Source organism: Diabrotica virgifera, chromosome 7, assembly GCF_917563875.1.
Source record: "Diabrotica virgifera virgifera chromosome 7, PGI_DIABVI_V3a".
Classification (NCBI taxonomy): Eukaryota; Metazoa; Arthropoda; class Insecta; order Coleoptera; family Chrysomelidae; genus Diabrotica; species Diabrotica virgifera.
Window position 1 is genome coordinate 90,829,118 of NC_065449.1, and position 17,420 is coordinate 90,846,537.

At 32.6% G+C, this 17,420-nt stretch overlaps 1 protein-coding gene across 3 annotated transcripts in view; it reads right to left on the reverse strand.

Annotated features, from left to right (window-relative positions):
- LOC114329508 (protein yellow) overlaps positions 1 to 17,420 on the reverse strand; it is a 371,690-nt gene that overhangs the window by 315,356 nt on the left and 38,914 nt on the right. The gene's annotated exons all lie outside the window — the stretch shown is intronic.

Consider the following 17,420-nt stretch of genomic DNA (forward strand, 5'->3'; position numbering starts at 1 on the left):
TTTTGGTAATCAGAAAAAGTCATTCACCCACTTTCAATGTCAAGAGTTAAGTGTGAAAAATAGATGATGTTTGCGTCTAATTCAACCAGATCACTTCTTTTGTAAATATTATGATTACAAATACCTTTTCAAGGAAATATTATAATAAAACTTAATAATTGTTTCTGGCTGATGTGAGATTGCACTTTCAGTTTTGCTTCTCTATTTTATAAAATAAAATATAATTTGAATTATGGTTTTGTTTGGAATAATTACTTGAGAATAATAATTATGATTGGGATCCGAAATAACACCTAACCTAATCCTAATCACCGTAAAAACCTAATAACCGGTTTTTACTTTAAAAAGAAAAAACCGGTTATAACCAGGACAAAAAACAACCGGTAAAACCGGTTATTGCGAAGTAAAAAAATCGGTTTTAGGTTTAAACCGGTAGGTTTTTCCCATCCCTACATAAAACTACATAGTTGCAACATGAAAATGGAGGAGAAAATAATTGATAGGCAGATACGTAAAGAAATCGAATTTTCCAAGAATTAATTTGGTGTTATGCAAGGCAGTTAAACAACAGATGGAATTTTGATTACGAGGAAGCTTGATACAGCAATAAAGAAATAAACCTTAGAGAACTTTTGTGGTAGGTGAGAAATGAAAAAAAAAGTTACCGGTGAGAATGTTAAGATTGTTACAGACATGCATGAGGAAGTAACAAACAGTATTAGGATAGGTATGGAAGAGACGTGAATTTCGTGTTAAAGTAGGTATATTTCCACATGAAGTAGGGCTTTAGGGTGATTAGTTAGTGCTTATTTATATTTTTATTTGTATTGGGTCAAATAACAAAGAAACCACTGTATAACATTCTGCAGTGATAATAAAGTGAATGGTTGTTAGAACAAAAACAAACAGTCGAGACAAGCTCTTGCGGAAAAATGTTTAAAAGTAGAACAGAAACAACGTATTTTGAACGTTCGTTTAAAAATAAAATTACTACAAACAAGGAAAATGATAACTTGACATGATAAAAAGTTGCTTATTTTTACGTATAGAATCCAAATCTGCATTAAAAATTGGGGGCGCCTATTTAAGATTTTAAAGTAATCCCCCACCCCACCTCCGTGGGGGATGTGTTTGGTGCCATTCGATAAATTTTTCAAAAATATTTTACGTGTACCTATTTTTCAGTTTTCGATCTGATGTTCATTTCGAGAAATATCGCGGGGTTCCTATTTAAAATTTTAAATTTACCCACCACCCCTCTCCATGGGGGTCGTGTTTGATATCATTAGATAGATTTTTGAAAAATATTTAACACGTAATTTTAGTTTTTCGTTCTGACGTTCATTTCGCGAAATATTCGCTTTTTTGTGAAACTTTGTTACTCGCCCATCTCCTTACGCCCCTCTCAAATCGTCAGATTTTTGAAATATACACTGTTTTGCATGGACTTAACTAACCTTATCTTAATCTGACGAGTTCAAGTTTTTCTAAGGTTAGATTTTTTTTCGAACCCCCCAACGAACTCCCCTGTATTAAGAGCCAATATATGGTAGAGGTGCATTTACAGGATTCTCCCCATGCGATAGTCTGACGTGCTCAAGTAACTGCAAAAATCCCCGCTTGGGCTCCCCTACCATTAGTTGTATCATTGGTATTACAGAGTAATAAGGAAAGAGATGCAAGGAAACAGGTGGGTAGTGTGTTTTGTGATAGAAATATTTCAATGGCACTGAAAGAAATTTATTATAAAATTAGCAAAAGACGAGCTATGATGTACGAAAGTAAATGTTGAGTTTAAAAAGATAGAGAAACAATAAATGCATGTTGTGGAAATAACAGTGCAATTATATATACAAATTATATTATTATTATATTGAAAGATTTTCTATGCAATTTATGACACTACTTCTACAGGAGACTTTTCACCATCCTGTGGCTGCTTCTACTTAAGATATTAAGTTACAACTAACGTCAAACTAAGAAACGCATTGACAGTTAAATCGAAAATATCAATAGACTCGAAATTAAGAAAAATAAAATAATGACATTCCTGACTTATTATTTTTGTTTGGTTGTGAGATAGATTAATAGTCTAAGAGCTAGTGAACCCTCCGACTAACAGTCTTCCTGTAAGGCTAGAAATTTGTATAGTGATAATTCGAAGCACACCAAGGCTAAAAACCATGACCTGGCAGGCATAACCCCTGCACGTGTATCTACCAGGTGAACCGAAAAGTGCATAGTTTAGGGGTAAAATAAACTTTCTCCTGTAAGGTTTAAATTGAAGGATTTGTTTGAGTAAGTCATTTAGAAGAAATGTGTACAATGACAGGCGATTCTGAACAGCATAACTCCTTGCCAGACGAGGGGAAAGATTAGGGTTTTTTCCTAAAATTATTTTTTTGCATCGAACAGAGCTTTTTTAGGTTTTTTGAATCATTTCGGCCATTTCTAACCCTGAATCGGACATTTAACTGAAAATTTCAATGTTGCCAAGGTAGGTAGATATTCTTTAAACATCGATTGATAAAATCCCAAAGAGTTTTTGGCAACACAATATCGAAAACCCTTTTGTTTTTTAATTGCTAACCAAGCGGGCGCGACACTGTAGTATAAGTGAGGACGTTTGCGTTTGCATAAATTCATTATCTCGAGAAAGGGCGAATTCTAAGAGAAATCCGCAGATAGGTCGATTTTTATTTTTAAATTAGGACTTTGGCACCTATACAATTCTAGTGACGTCATCTATCTGGGTGTGATGATATAATCGATGATTTTTTTAAATGAGAGTAGGGGTTGTCTAATAGCTCATTTGAAAGGTTATTTAATTCTATATTCAGTAATATAAACATTAACATAACTATTTGTACAGTGTGTACAAAAAAAATGATTAAATTAATTTACACAAAAAAAAAGAAAAATTTTCTGCACACCATATATAAATAATTATATTATGGTTTATAATACTATATAGAGAATTAAGTGGCCTTTCAAATGAGCTATCACAAGACCCCTACTCCCGTTCAAAAAAATCATCCATTACGTCATCACGCCCAGATGGATGACGTCACTAGTATTATATATATGCCAAAAAGTCCAAATTTAAAAATAGAAATCGACCTGTTTGAGGATATCTCTTCAAATTTGCCCATTCTCGAGATAATGAATTTATGCAAACTCAAACGTCCTCACTTATACTGCAGTGTCGCGCCCGCTTGATTAGCAATAAAAAAAAGAAGTTTTCGATATTGTATTGCAAAAAACTCTTCGGGATTTCATCAAACGATGTTTAAGGAATCTCTACCTACCTTGGTAACATTGAAATTTTCAGTTAAATGCCCGATTCAAGGTTAAAAATTGCCGATTTCGCAATTTTTAAAATTTATTTAATCGGTTGTATGTCAAAAACTATGAACCTAAGAGAAAAGTCACTAAAGAGCTTTTCTGTTAGGGATGATCCAAAAAACCTAAATAAACTTTGATGCAAAAAAAATAATTTTAGGAAAAAATTGTAATCTTTCCCCTCGCCTGGCAAGGTCTTATACTGTTCAGAATCGCCTGTCATTGTACACATTTCTTCTAAATGACTTACTCAAACACATACTTAAATTTAAACCTTGCAGGAGAAAGTTTATTTTACCCCTAAACTATGCACTTTTCGATTCACCTGGTAGATACACGTGCAGGGCTGATGCCTGCCAGGTCATGATTTTTAGCATTGGTGTGCTATGAATTATCACTATACAAATTTCTAGCCTTACAGGAAGACCGTTGGTCGGAGGGTTCACTAGCCCTTAGGCTATAACTACAGTTTTTATATTATTAATTGAATTCTAAATTTTCTCCAAAGAAAAAAGATATCTTTATTTAACAATAAATGCAAACAAACAAAATCTCTAATAACCTAACATAAATCAATATTTCACTACCTTAAAACATTTGTATAAAAATGCAGTTAATGGGTATTCCCATATTTACGTGTTTTCGGTTCATCGTCCCAATATCATAACAACTTATTTTTTCACCGAAGTGGTGAAACTTGTCTGATAAATATAGAGGAGGCTGTATCGTCGCCCCCCTAAGCGAAATTATTCCGATTCGATTTTTTTTATAAAACCACTCCTTCAGGATCCTGAATAAATTTTTGTCATTATTTTATGACAAAGCTGTTATTTAATTATTAACAATTAGCGCTATAGTCCAGGCTGTATCGTCACCCCCGTTAGAAAAATTATTTCGATTAAATTTTTTGCACAAGTTACTCAAAAAGAGTTCTATATAACAAATTCACAGGATGCCAGGCATTACCTTGGTGAGAAAATTGTTTAAACCATTTTTTAAACAAATTTTTTTTTAGAAAATTGTCATTCTGACCAAAAAACTGTCTCTTGTGATTTTTCTCTAAAACTGATTGTTGTCCAGTAACACGCGATTTAAAATTTGAAAAATGTGAAAATAGCAATTTTCAATGCTTAATAACTAATGGTAGGGGAGCCCAAGCGGGGATTTTTGCAGTTACTCGAGAGCGTCAGATTATCATATGGGGTACCCTGCAGATGTACCTCTACCATATATTGGCTCCTAAAACAGGAAAGTTCGTTAAAGGGGGCCGAAAAAATCTATTTTTAAAAATATTCGAAATTGTCAGATTAAGATAAGGACACATGCAAAAGAGTGTATATTTTTTTAAAATTCTGACGATTTGAGCCGGTTGACGGGTTTGGCCGGTAACATTTAAAAATCTGATGGTTTAAGCGGGGCGTAAAGAAATGGGTGAGTCAAAAAGTTTCACAAAAAAAAGCGAATATTTCGCGAAACGAATATCAGGTCGAAAAACTAAAAAATACATCTTCAATATTTTTCAAAAATCTATCGAATGGTATCAAACACGACCCCCGCGGAGATGCCGTGGGGGTTACTTTAAAATCTTAAATAGGACCCCCAAATTTTTATTGCAGATTTGTATTCTTTACGTAAAAATTAGCAACTTTTATTCAAGATATTTTTTCGAATTATAGATAGATGGCGCTATAATCGGGAAAAATTAAAAATAAAGACACATTTAAATTTGATTTATGCCAGATGATAATTGCATCCAACATTCCTCTTTATGAAGTTAATTAACCTGTTTTTTTTTAAACATGTTAATACATGTTTACCGGAGGAGAGTACATTGAGAAAACAAAGTGTGGAAATATTTTTATGTAGAATGTATTTAAAAATTTAGCAGTAAAATTACCGTGAATGAAACAAGAGATGTATACGCAGTTATAAAGTACACTCAACCAAACTTATATGGAATCACTATGTATTTGAAACCTGTAGTTTTTGAAAGCTGTAGTTTTAAATATTTTATTTAAAGCGATAAGAAGAAGATTTGCCGTGCCCGAGGACTATATAGTAGCAGTGACGTACTGAGGATGGTTCCGCGGGTTTCACGCGAAACGCGGATTCCGCGAAACCAGGGTCCGGGCCCCGCAGGGGCCCGCTTCGCGCTTTTGGCTTCTTTTGTTTCTAATTTGATGGGGACATTTTGAACTATACAAGTACACACATAGAAAATATACCTGCTTACTAGATTTTAATTTTTGTGTAGGTACTTATAAATAAAAACGACGAGTTCCTATTCCTCAAAAAATTTGAAAACAAAATTTATTGAAATACAGTGTACAATACTGTTGTAAGGTTCCTTACTAGTTTTACCTGCTTTCTAAAGCCCATATTTCAAAACCTGTAAAGGCTTACCTCCAGGGCCTGCCTACACGTGATAACTCAAAGAGTTATCTATTATTTTTTATATTAGCAAGATTCATGAATAAGATGTAGGTAGGTAAACTACAAAGCTTCAAATATGCATTGCAAGTTTTATACTGGGTCATAAAAATAATCCCAATACAATAGGCTCGATACTCGTGTTTGTTACCGTTAAAGGATTGAAAAAAAAACTATAAGTAGACAATAAAAATAATTAGGAAATGGTTGAATGCTCGAATAAATGAATTTTAAAGTCAAAAGGCAGATATCGAGCACTGAATTTAATTAAATCTTGCCCAAGTATACTTTCGCTCACAAGAGCATCCTCAGGGGCATTTCGTCAATAAAAAGAAGGTATCCTCGAATGTCATTTTATTAATAAATAATTTTGGTGGCAAACTTAAATTAACATCTAACTAAACACTGAACAAGGGACAAAACAGATAAATTAAATTGCCAGTAGGTTCTACATTTTACAATATGGAGGCAGAATGAAGAATATTCTTCATTTTTAGGCATTTATAGGCATTCTTCATTCTGCCTCCATATTGTAAAATGTAGAACCTACTGGCAATTTAATTTATCTGTTTTGTCCCTTGTTCAGTGTTTAGTTAGATGTTAATTTAAGTTTGCCACCAAAATTATTTATTAATAAAATGACATTCGAGGATACCTTCTTTTTATTGACGAAATGCCCCTGAGGATGCTCTTGTGAGCGAAAGTATACTTGGGCAAGATTTAATTAAATTCAGTGCTCGATATCTGCCTTTTGACTTTAAAAAAAATAAAAATAATGTAAAAGTTCAGTGTAAGTAGATAGATCCTTAAAAAATCACAAAGTACCTACATTATATTTTTATTTTAGATTTATGTTGTTAGACCAAGAACTTGGGAAGTAAGATAATATTTCGTTCAGAGATGAATTTCTGCGAGAGACTGTTAACCTTCTTTGTTTTAGAATAAAAGCTATTGTATTTAAATAAAAAACAAAATTGACGATAATAATATACCTACTATATTTTCTGTAAACGACAATTCTATCAATCTAGAGATATAAATATAAGATCTTGCTTTCCTGTAAAAGTAGCAGATGGCAACCGATAAAATACTGAATGTGCGGAAGTGATATGATAGACGAGCAGTTTGCTGTAAGTACTCATAAGACCGGTGCATGACAACCAATTTGGTCAAATTTGCTCCATTCATTTGCTCAGTTACATGTTATAATTTCTTAATTTAATTTTTTTTAATGATTTGGAAATAAAAAAAAATTTTTGGGTAATTTAAAGATTTTTAATTATTTTCAATAAACGAACAAGTAAACTCAGTTTTATATTTTATTTTACATATATTTTCAGAAAAAAATCATAAGCCATGTTAATAAGTTTTTCTACGACCGTTTAATAACATGCCCATTATTCGCTATTTTTTCATAGATAATAGCACCCATTACTGTACCCGTGAGTAATAATTCATTACTCACGGGCTGAAGTTACTCACGGGTTATTACTCACCGGCTGAAGTTAGATTCAAGTGCCGCATGCCACTTTTAATATTAATCATATATAAACTGCAAATATAATTACTAAACTTCTTTATTTAATACAATAATTATTGTAATTTATATCAATAATTAACTTCGAAAAATTTTTAAAGGAATTTTAACTGTAACAATGTCAGTATATTTTTTACGTTTATACCTTGTTTACTAAAAATTTTGACGTTTGTCATTTGTTTTAGTGACAATGACATTGACGCTTTTTTTTTTATTTTAATTGGAATTTATAACTAATACTGTGTTTATTTTCAAGTTATATTGTGTTAAATATATTATAACATATTATATATAGTTATATTATTATATTATATATATATATATATATATATATATATATATATATAGTTAAATGTAAATGTCATTATATCTATATGAAATACGTCCACCGATAATACGCTCTGAGCTTCGCTGGTGTCGCTCCTAGCGGATTAGTAATGCAACTTTCACCGGTAATTTTTAAATTTATTATTTAATTGTTATCGCTTAATATTTACAACGCTAAAAAGTAATTAAATTGTAATCGATTTTTTTAAGATTTTGCTAATCATTTTGACGTTCTATTGATGAAATATTAATTTCATACTTCGGATACTTTCACAATTATCGTAAGATGGCGCTAAGATTAATAGATTAATTTATAATTACATATTACGGAACATTAAAAAAACTTAAATTCAGTATTTAAAACGTAAGTATATTTAAGGTAAAAATATATACCACAGCTTTGTCCAACTAATATTTTTTATAATTAATGTTTTTAATTTTAATTTTAAATTAATCACTTTGACATTTATGTCAAATTTCCAGTAAACGTTTACAGACTTGTCACTACTGGCGCTCGCGAATTTTTAAATATCCCCTCTACGTACGAGCTCACAGCTTATAGCCATTTCCTATTTATTATATTCACTGACAGTAGGTACAAAGTTATGCTTATAATTTTTCGGAAACGAATAGAAATTGGATTGACTATTTCTTGTTGTATTTTTACAATAAATAAGAATTTGCTAATAGTAGGCAACCACTTATTCAGCCACGTACTAGGGGTACACGCATTTAGGTATTTTTGTAAATTATTATAATTTAAATTTCCAGTAGTTGATAATTATATTTTTTACTAATTAAAATAACAAAAGTCGTAGAAAAAGTAGAGTTTTCTACTCGCATGTAATGGCTATTACTCACTCTGATAAATTACGACACTCGCCTACGGCTCGTGTCGCAAACTTCATCATCGTGACTAATAGCCATCACTACATTCTCGTTAAATAATATACTATTAATATGGGTAGTAAAATATAATAAAAAATATTACCCGTTTTTCACGTTTATTGGCCTTTCTCAAGATATCTTGAGTACCTACCTAACTATTGAAAGTATTCTCGTTACAAAAACAACACATTTTTCTAACTAATACATCTGAATATAAAGGAATATGTATACAAGGTTGTTATACAGAGTGAGTTTTATGAATGCAAACACTCAATTATCTCGGAAACAGCTCGCACGAATTTTATAAAATTTGGTGGGTAAGGGTTTTATAATGCGGCCGATAATAAATTGGTAATTACGTTGTTGTCAGATCTTCCGTTTTTCTGAAAATTTAATGAACATTCTTATTTCAAATGGAATACTCTGTATATTTTTCGCATGTTTAAGTCCTTAAGAAATAGTGATTATTCTTCATGTTATAGTCCCTATACCTACATGCCACAATTTCGGAGTTATTGCTACATATATGACAAAAAAAATTTCAACAAATTATAAAAATCAATGTTTTCGGCTCGAGAAGATATAATTTTAAGTTCTTTGGATCATTAGTAACAAAAAAGGTCTTTTTATTTTTTCTCTAAAGTTAGAGGAAAGGATGCAAATATGGGCTACCCATTTTATTTTTCTTTGTAAAAAAAGAATAAAAATTCTATTTTATTTCCAAAGGTATGCAAGAATACCTACATTTAGTTACTTATAACCTGCCCAAAGTGCAAATTGATTAAAAAATATACAACTGTTTGAAATGTATAAATAATGAAAAATTGTACTTTTGCGCCGTTTGAATAATGATCCTAAATATGGGCTACCCCGAAAAATGTGTCTTAAATTTGTGTGAAATGAGATAAATGCGTGACAAATATATTTTAATATCTAAAATACAAAAAATACAGTAAATAACACATAGGCTAAAACTATTTGCAAAAGTCACACACATATTCTTCTTTTTCGGCCCCAGCGCACTCGTTATGTGCCCACAAATGGAACAGAAGCACTTTACCCATATTTCACCAAGATTATCCTCTGAAAAAAGTACTTCGCAAAACATACGCGTTACGTCAGCTGCGTCTTGTGGAGGCTGTGTGGAAGGAAACTCATTGTAATCGCTTTCATCATCTGCAGGCACATATTCCTCCTCATCCTCTCTACTAGAAACCGATTTCTTTTTTTGGTTCTTTGTGACTTTGGTAAGCTGCTTACGTTTTCCTTTTTTTATTTCTTTTCCTTTTCTTTTTTCTTTGCCTTTTCCTACTTCATTTTGCCTACATTGCTACATTGTTCTAAATATGGGCCACTAGCCCATAATGAAAACAGAGGCATAGCCCATATTGTAAACACGCTTGCTTTGCACAACAAAAGAAGTTATGTCTAAAAGCAGACAATTTGAAGAAAACTCATTAGCATATATCAAAGACTAATAATAGAGCTTCAACGTGACACAGACTTTTTTTTGAAATTCGTGTTTATTTTTAAATACTGGAATTTATGAACTTACCCGAAAAAGTTTTGACACTCGCACCAACCAACAAACAATTATTATAAACTGGGAAATATCTACCACAGTGGTGCTATCGCTACGGTGATAGTTTAACTTCGTCAAATACCATTTGAAATAGTCAAAATGTAGAGATCTGCAACGAATAGCTGTGAAACCCACCTAGCCCATATTACAAGACCAGCCCATATTTACAGCCTTTCCTCTAATCGTTTCCGAGTTATAAACAATTTAAAACTGAAAAAAATCGAAAAATGACGATTTTCAAGGTTCAAAAACACAAATAAAAGATACAAGTTTTGAAACTACGAAGTGCCTAAATTCAAGATCAAACCTTATTTTAGCAGTTACCAATAAGCTGTATTGGCTTATTTAATTTTAAAATATTTTTTTTTGTTGTTAATGCAGCCCGATCGCCCGTCCTCTCATATGCGCTTCATTAACCTTCCGCTACCGGAGGGGGGTACAGATTGTACCCCAAATTCGATTTTTCATGAATAATTTTTAAAAATGTTGGAATTTTGTTTAACTGTTCTAGTTACTTCTTCATTGGGATGTGTAAAAGCATATCCAACCATTTGTTTTCAATTTGACATATTTTTACCTATGAAAAGTGCAGCACTGTGCTTGGGGTACAAGTTGTACCTCCTCCGTCAACCGCGGTACAGTTCATTGCGGTCGACGCCACTGACTAAACCAGACGTTTTGCGCACGGCACCAAACCTGTTGTTTGCAATAACACACAAATCAGTTCTGTGGATGACTTAGTGCTAACATACCGTTTTAGTTTATCCATTTGTGATTACACGATTTACCGATATGTCGAAAAAAATAAAGTTAGACCTTCGGAAAGAACAGGATCGTGAAACTGAAGTGCAGTGGTTAGAAGAAAGTGATGATGATTACCTTTCTGAAAGAGATAGTTTATCGGATGATTCAGAATTAGATGATAATTTAGAAGTAGCGGAATATGAGCCTGAAATTCTGCAGGTAATTTTTATTTTTGTTTTATGTACGATATTTCTATCTTGAGTTTATTATATTTTAGCCATCTGAGAGCGACAGTAATGATTCTGATAAACCAGTTTTGGGGGCAGTAGATTCCATATTTATTTCCAAGAATGGTACAGTTTGGAAAAATCGTCCTTTATGAAAAACTAGATGTCGCACAATAAACTTGCTCGAAAAACCAGGGCTTACAGAAAAATCTAAAAATGTCGCTAAAATTAGTGATTGCTTCAAATTATTTGTAGATGAGAAAATTGTAGAGATCATCGTCAAATGTACAAACCAGAAAGCGGAGAAATACATTCAGGATTGGAATGGGAAAAATCCTAATAAAACAAGCACCTGGTTGCCCACTGATTTAGTGGAAATTTATGCGGTCTTGGGACTCTTGATTACGGCGGGTGCGCTAAAAGCCAATAGGGAACCAGTGCACTTTTTGTGGTGTCGAAACCCTTTGTACAGTCGATCTATTTTTCCGGCTGCCATGTCACGCGACCGATTTCTAGATATAATTTCACTTATGCGATTAGATGATTTGAACACTAGAGAAGAACGTAGAAGTTCTGATAAACTAGCAGCTTTTAGGGAAGTGTTTACAAAGTTTGTAGAACACTGTAAAGAAAGTTTTAAGTGCCACTCTCATCTAACTGTTGATGAACAACTTGTAAGTTTTAGAGGTAAATGTCCATTTAGAGTCTACATGAAATCAAAACCAGCCAAGTATGGCATCAAAATATGGGCTCTAGTTGATGCAACAATCACCTATGCTGCTAACCTTCAGATTTATACTGGAAAAGATGGTAACAAACCAGAAAAAGACCAGGGCAAAAGAGTAGTACTTGATTTGGTCTCATTTCTAAAAACTGGTTATGGCATCACTACTGATAATTTCTTTACCAGTGTTCCCTTGGCAAAACAACTCCTAGATCGACAAATAACATTATGTGGAACACTTCGAAAAAACAACCAGGATATCCCTCCAGCCCTACTACCCAATATTTCTAGACAAGAAAAGTCCTCAGTTTTTGCCTTCACTGAGGAAATAACACTGGCGTCTTACGTTCCTAAAAAGAATAAGGCAGTAATTTTATTGAGTACAGAACATAACGACGATAAAATTAGCGGAGTAGAGACGGACTATAAGCCAGACATAATCTTGCATTACAATTCTACAAAAGGTGCCGTAGATACTATGGATAAGATGGTAAATGAATATTCTTGTACAAGAGCCTCTAAGAGATGGCCATTTGTTTTGTTTCAAAATCATCCAGACATTGCAGGTCTGAATGCATACGTACTGTGGACGACAAAGAATTCCATTCGTGCGTATGAAGCTTCTCACAGACGCAGAGAATTTTTACTAAACCTGGGTCAAGAACTTATAAAGCCCCATGTCGATAGGCGACTACAAAGTCCACGAAAATTCCATAAGCGAATTATAAACGCGATGTACGAATTATGCCCACCGCCACCAAGGGAGAATCGCGAAAACGACGCCACCATCTTGAAATCCTCAGGGCGATGTTTACTTTGTCCACGCAAGAAGGACCGCAAAAGCAGAAAAACGTGCAATTCTTGTAAATTCTTTGTTTGTGCTGAACATCAAACAACCACAACAATTCAAACAATAATATGTACAAAATGTAAAGCTAATAAAAAAAAACGATAATTAATTTTTTCAAGAACCATATATTTTTTTATTGTTACTTATATTCAATAAAAAATACTTGCATTTGTTTTAATTAGGTTTTAACTAAAATTATTGCATTATGTTAATATTTAATCTATAAAAATGCATGGGGTACATAATGTACCCCCTCCGTCAACTACAAAACAACTTGACCCTTCGGTAGCGAAAGGTTAACAATTAAAAAACAATGATTTAGAATAAAATGTGCCAAAAATTCCTACGTGAAGCTGATAAAAGAAGGTTCGATCTTGACTTTAGGTATTTTGTACTTTTAAAAAGTATATTTTTTACTTGTGTTTTTGAACACTGAAAATCGTGATTTTTCGTTTTTTTTTTCAGTTTTAAATTGTTTATAACTCGAAAACGAATAACTTTAGAGAAAAGTTAAAAAAGATCTATTTTATTCGCAATGATCCAAGGAACCTAAAATAATGTCTACTCTGGCCGAAAAACTTTTATTTTTATAATTTGTTTAAAATTTTCTTTTTAAATAAATGTAGCAATAACTCAGAAAATATGGCATCTAGGTATAGGGAATGTAACATGAAAAATAATCAGTATTTCTTATGGACTTCAAAACGCAAAAATATACAGGGCGTCCTATTTGAAATAAGAAAGTTCATTAGATTTAAGGAAAAACAGAAGATCTGACAACAATGTAATTACCACTGTAAGAGCGGCCGCATTAGAAAACCCTTAGACAACAAAACATAAAAATCGTACAAGCCGTTTCCGAGATAATTGAGGGTTTCCATACATAAAACTCACTCTGTATAACAGCTAATTATACAATGAGCACGTAAAGGTTGGAATAAATTAATTTTCTCGAAAATGGACGATTTTGGAAAAAATCCCGAAACAGGTCAATTTTTATTTTTAAATTACGAGTTTTTGGCATATATATCATACTAGTGACGTCACCAATTTGGGCGTGATGACGTCATCGATGATTTTTTAAACGAGAATAGGGGTAGTGTGATAGCTCATTTGAAAGGTAATTCAATTTTTCTATTCAGTAATATAAACATTAACATAATTATTTATACAGGGTGTCAAAAACATTTTTTTTGAATTACATTTATTAACATAAAATGAAGAATATGTGTAATTTATTTAATTCAAAATACATTTTACTGCTCTCAGAAAATAGAAAAAAATGTTTATTTGAAAAAAAATCATTGCTTTTCGCTTAAATTAAATGCTCAAATTGTCAAGTGGCAGGTGGGTGGCTGCTTTAATATTGAATTTGCAAAAAACAATATTTATTTGTCAAATAAACATTTTTTCCTGTTTTATGATAGCAGTAAAATGTATTTTGAATTAAATAAATTACACAGATTTTTCTTTTTATGCCAATAAATTTAATTAAAAAAAATGTTTTGGACACCCTGTATAAATAATTATGTTGATGTTTATATTACTGAATAGAGAATTGAATTACCTTTCAAATGAGCTATAACACGACCCCTATTCTTATTTAAAAAAACATTGATGACGTCATCACGCCCAAATGGGTGACGTCACTAGTATGATATATATGCCAAAAAGTCGTAATTTAAAAATAGAAATCGACCTGTTTTGGGATTTTTTTCCAAAATTGTCCATTCTCGAGAAAATGAATTTATTCCAACCTTTACGTGCTCTCTGTATAATGTTGTACATATTATATGCTGTAGATGCCTGGATCCCGGGTACCAAAAAAAGTTAATTACTAGCAAGCAGAAAATTTGTTAATAGCTTAAAGGTGTCTAGTCGGACAAACTTTGATGTAGGGGAACACTGGAACAGGGGAAGTTTTAATTGTGGAACAAGTTAAAAATTTGGAACGTCAGACTAAGACAACGTTCCATGCATTTTGTCGGACAGAACTTCCAATAGATTTGTTACCCTTTCATTAAACTATCATGCGATAATCAGACTGGTATTTATCACCAACTGGGCATTTTAATAAGTCCGACACGTGGAATATGTCAAATGGCAGGAATTGTGTTGGTGATAAATAGCAGTCTGATTTTTGCTTGAGAGTTTAATGAAAGGGTAACAAATCAAGTGGAAGTTATGCTCGACAAAATACATGGGAGGTTTTCGTAGTCTGACGTTCCAAATTTTTAACCTGTTCCACAATTAAAACTTCCCCTGTTCCAGTGTTCCAATATATCAAAATATGTCCGACTAGACACCGTTAAGCTATTAACAAATTTTCATCTTGCTATTAATCAACTTTTTTTTGGTACGCAGGATCCAGGCCTAATATATTAAATCTATAAAAAAATAATTGCCTTTCTTAAATCGGTAAAACACTTTCTGCGATTTTCAACTACTTGCAACACACTTTGCTTCCTTTTTTCATTTCAGACATTTTATTGCCCCTCACAAAATATGAAAAAATAAAAAAGCAAATAAAGTGTGTTACAAGTATGTAGTTGAAAACAGCCGGAAGTATTTTACCAATTTCAGAAATGTAACTTTGATTAATCTTTAAACAATATTTTACTCATGTAATGTATACAGTGCGTCCATAAAGTAACGCATAAATTCATTATTTCGTAAACAGGCGACTTTAAAGAAATATCCCGAAATTGGTCGATTTTTATTTTTAATTTCCGATCTTTTGGCATATATATCATGATTTTTTTAAATGAGAATAGGGGTCATGTGAAAGCTCATTTGAAAGGGTATTCAATTCTCTATTCAGTAATGTAAACATTAACATCATTATTTATACAGGGTGTCCAAAAACAATTTTTTTAAATTAAATTAATTGACAAAAAAAGAAGAATGTATGTAATTTATCTAATTCAAAATACGTTTTAATGTTGTCAGAAAACAGGAAAAAAATGTTTATTTGGCAAATAAATATTGTTTTTAGCTTAAATTCAATGTTAAAGCTGCCACCCACCTGCCTTTTGCCAGTTTGAACATTTGGTTTAAGCGAAAATCAATGTTTATTCGTCAAATAAATTTTTTTTCTATTTTCTGGCAGTAGTAAAACGCATTTTGAATTAAATAAATTACATACATTCTTCTTTTTGTCTCAATTATTTTTATTAAAAAAAAATGTTTTTTTGAACACCCTATATAAATAATTATGTTAATGTTTACATTATTGAATAGAGAATTGAATACTCTTTCAAATGAGCTATCACATGACCCCCATTCTCAATAAAAAAAATCATCGATTACGTCATCACGCCCAGATAGATGACGTCACTAGTATGATATATATGCCAGAAAATCGGAAATTAAAAATAAAAATCGACCTGTTTCGGGATTTTGCCTTAAAGTCGCCGGTTTACGAAATAATGAATTTATGCGTTACTTTATGGACGCACTGTATACTATTTTCCATTTAGATCAATTTGTAACAACTTTGTGCATTCCTTTATATTCAGATATAAATATTTTCACACATAGGTAATCAAGATAATCTTAAGAAAGACAAATAAACGTGAAAATTGGTAATATTTATTATATTTTAATCCCCATAAAACCTGTTATCATGGCCTATGATTTTTTTCTAAACATGTCAAAATAACAGTTAAAACTTAGTTTAATTGTATTGTTTTTTTTCTTACAAAAAGTTATAGATTAAAAGTAATTAAAAATCTTTGAAAAAACAAAAAAAAATGGGGGGCTTGAGACAAGCGTTAAGGTTAACATTTTGGTCTGAAATTTAAAATTGAGGGTTTATAGCAGCGGTTCCCAAACCGGGGGGGCGCGCCCCCCTGGGGGAGCGTGGAGAAAGTCCAGAGGGGGCGTGACACCCAAGTGAAATAAATATAAAAAAAATTACAAAAATAATTTCCTCATAATAATACTCCCCTCCCGCCATCCATGACCCCCACCACCCGTTACCTCCATTTGGCCTTGGCGTGAGTGCGAGCGTCCCTCCACCCCTACCACGCCCGCCTACCACTACCACCACCGCATCTTCAATCCAATGTCAATAACCTTGCACTTTGTTCAGTGCTTGCGTTGTAACTAGTCCGTTCGCCAGTCCGTTGTGCCAACAGTGCTTTCCGTGAATTATCGTCAGCGTGTTTGCTGTATTGTGGGTGTTCTGTAATTGCTGCGACGTTTGAATTGGAGTAATTGTTTTTGTGTTGTGTGAGTTCTGTGTAAAGCTGAATCAGAGAAGATGAACACGGCAAAGAAACGCAAGTATATTGACGATTATATTCAATATGGGTTTGTTTCCTTGCTTAAAAATAATGTTGATCACCCTCAGTGCGTTATTTGCTATGAGGTATTAAGCAATGACACGATGAGGCCTAATCGTCTTCTGAGACATTTGTCAACCAAACATGCCTCTTTAAAGGACAAACCTACAGAGTTTTTCGCTGCAAAATCTAAGAATTTAAAGCGCATGAAGTTAGATAGCACTGGATCTGCTGTTCAGTCATCTCTAAAAGTGCTTGAAGCTTCATATGAATTATCTCTTATTATTGCTAAGGAAAAGAAAAGTCACACTATTGGTGAAACGCTTGTTAAACCGTGCATTTTAAAAGCAGCCGATGTTGTCCTTGGAACTGATAGTAGGCAAAAGCTATCACAAATACCACTTTCAGACAACACCGTAAAACCCCGCATTGATGATATGGCCAAGGACATTAAAAACCAGGTGGTTGATGCAATAAAAAAAT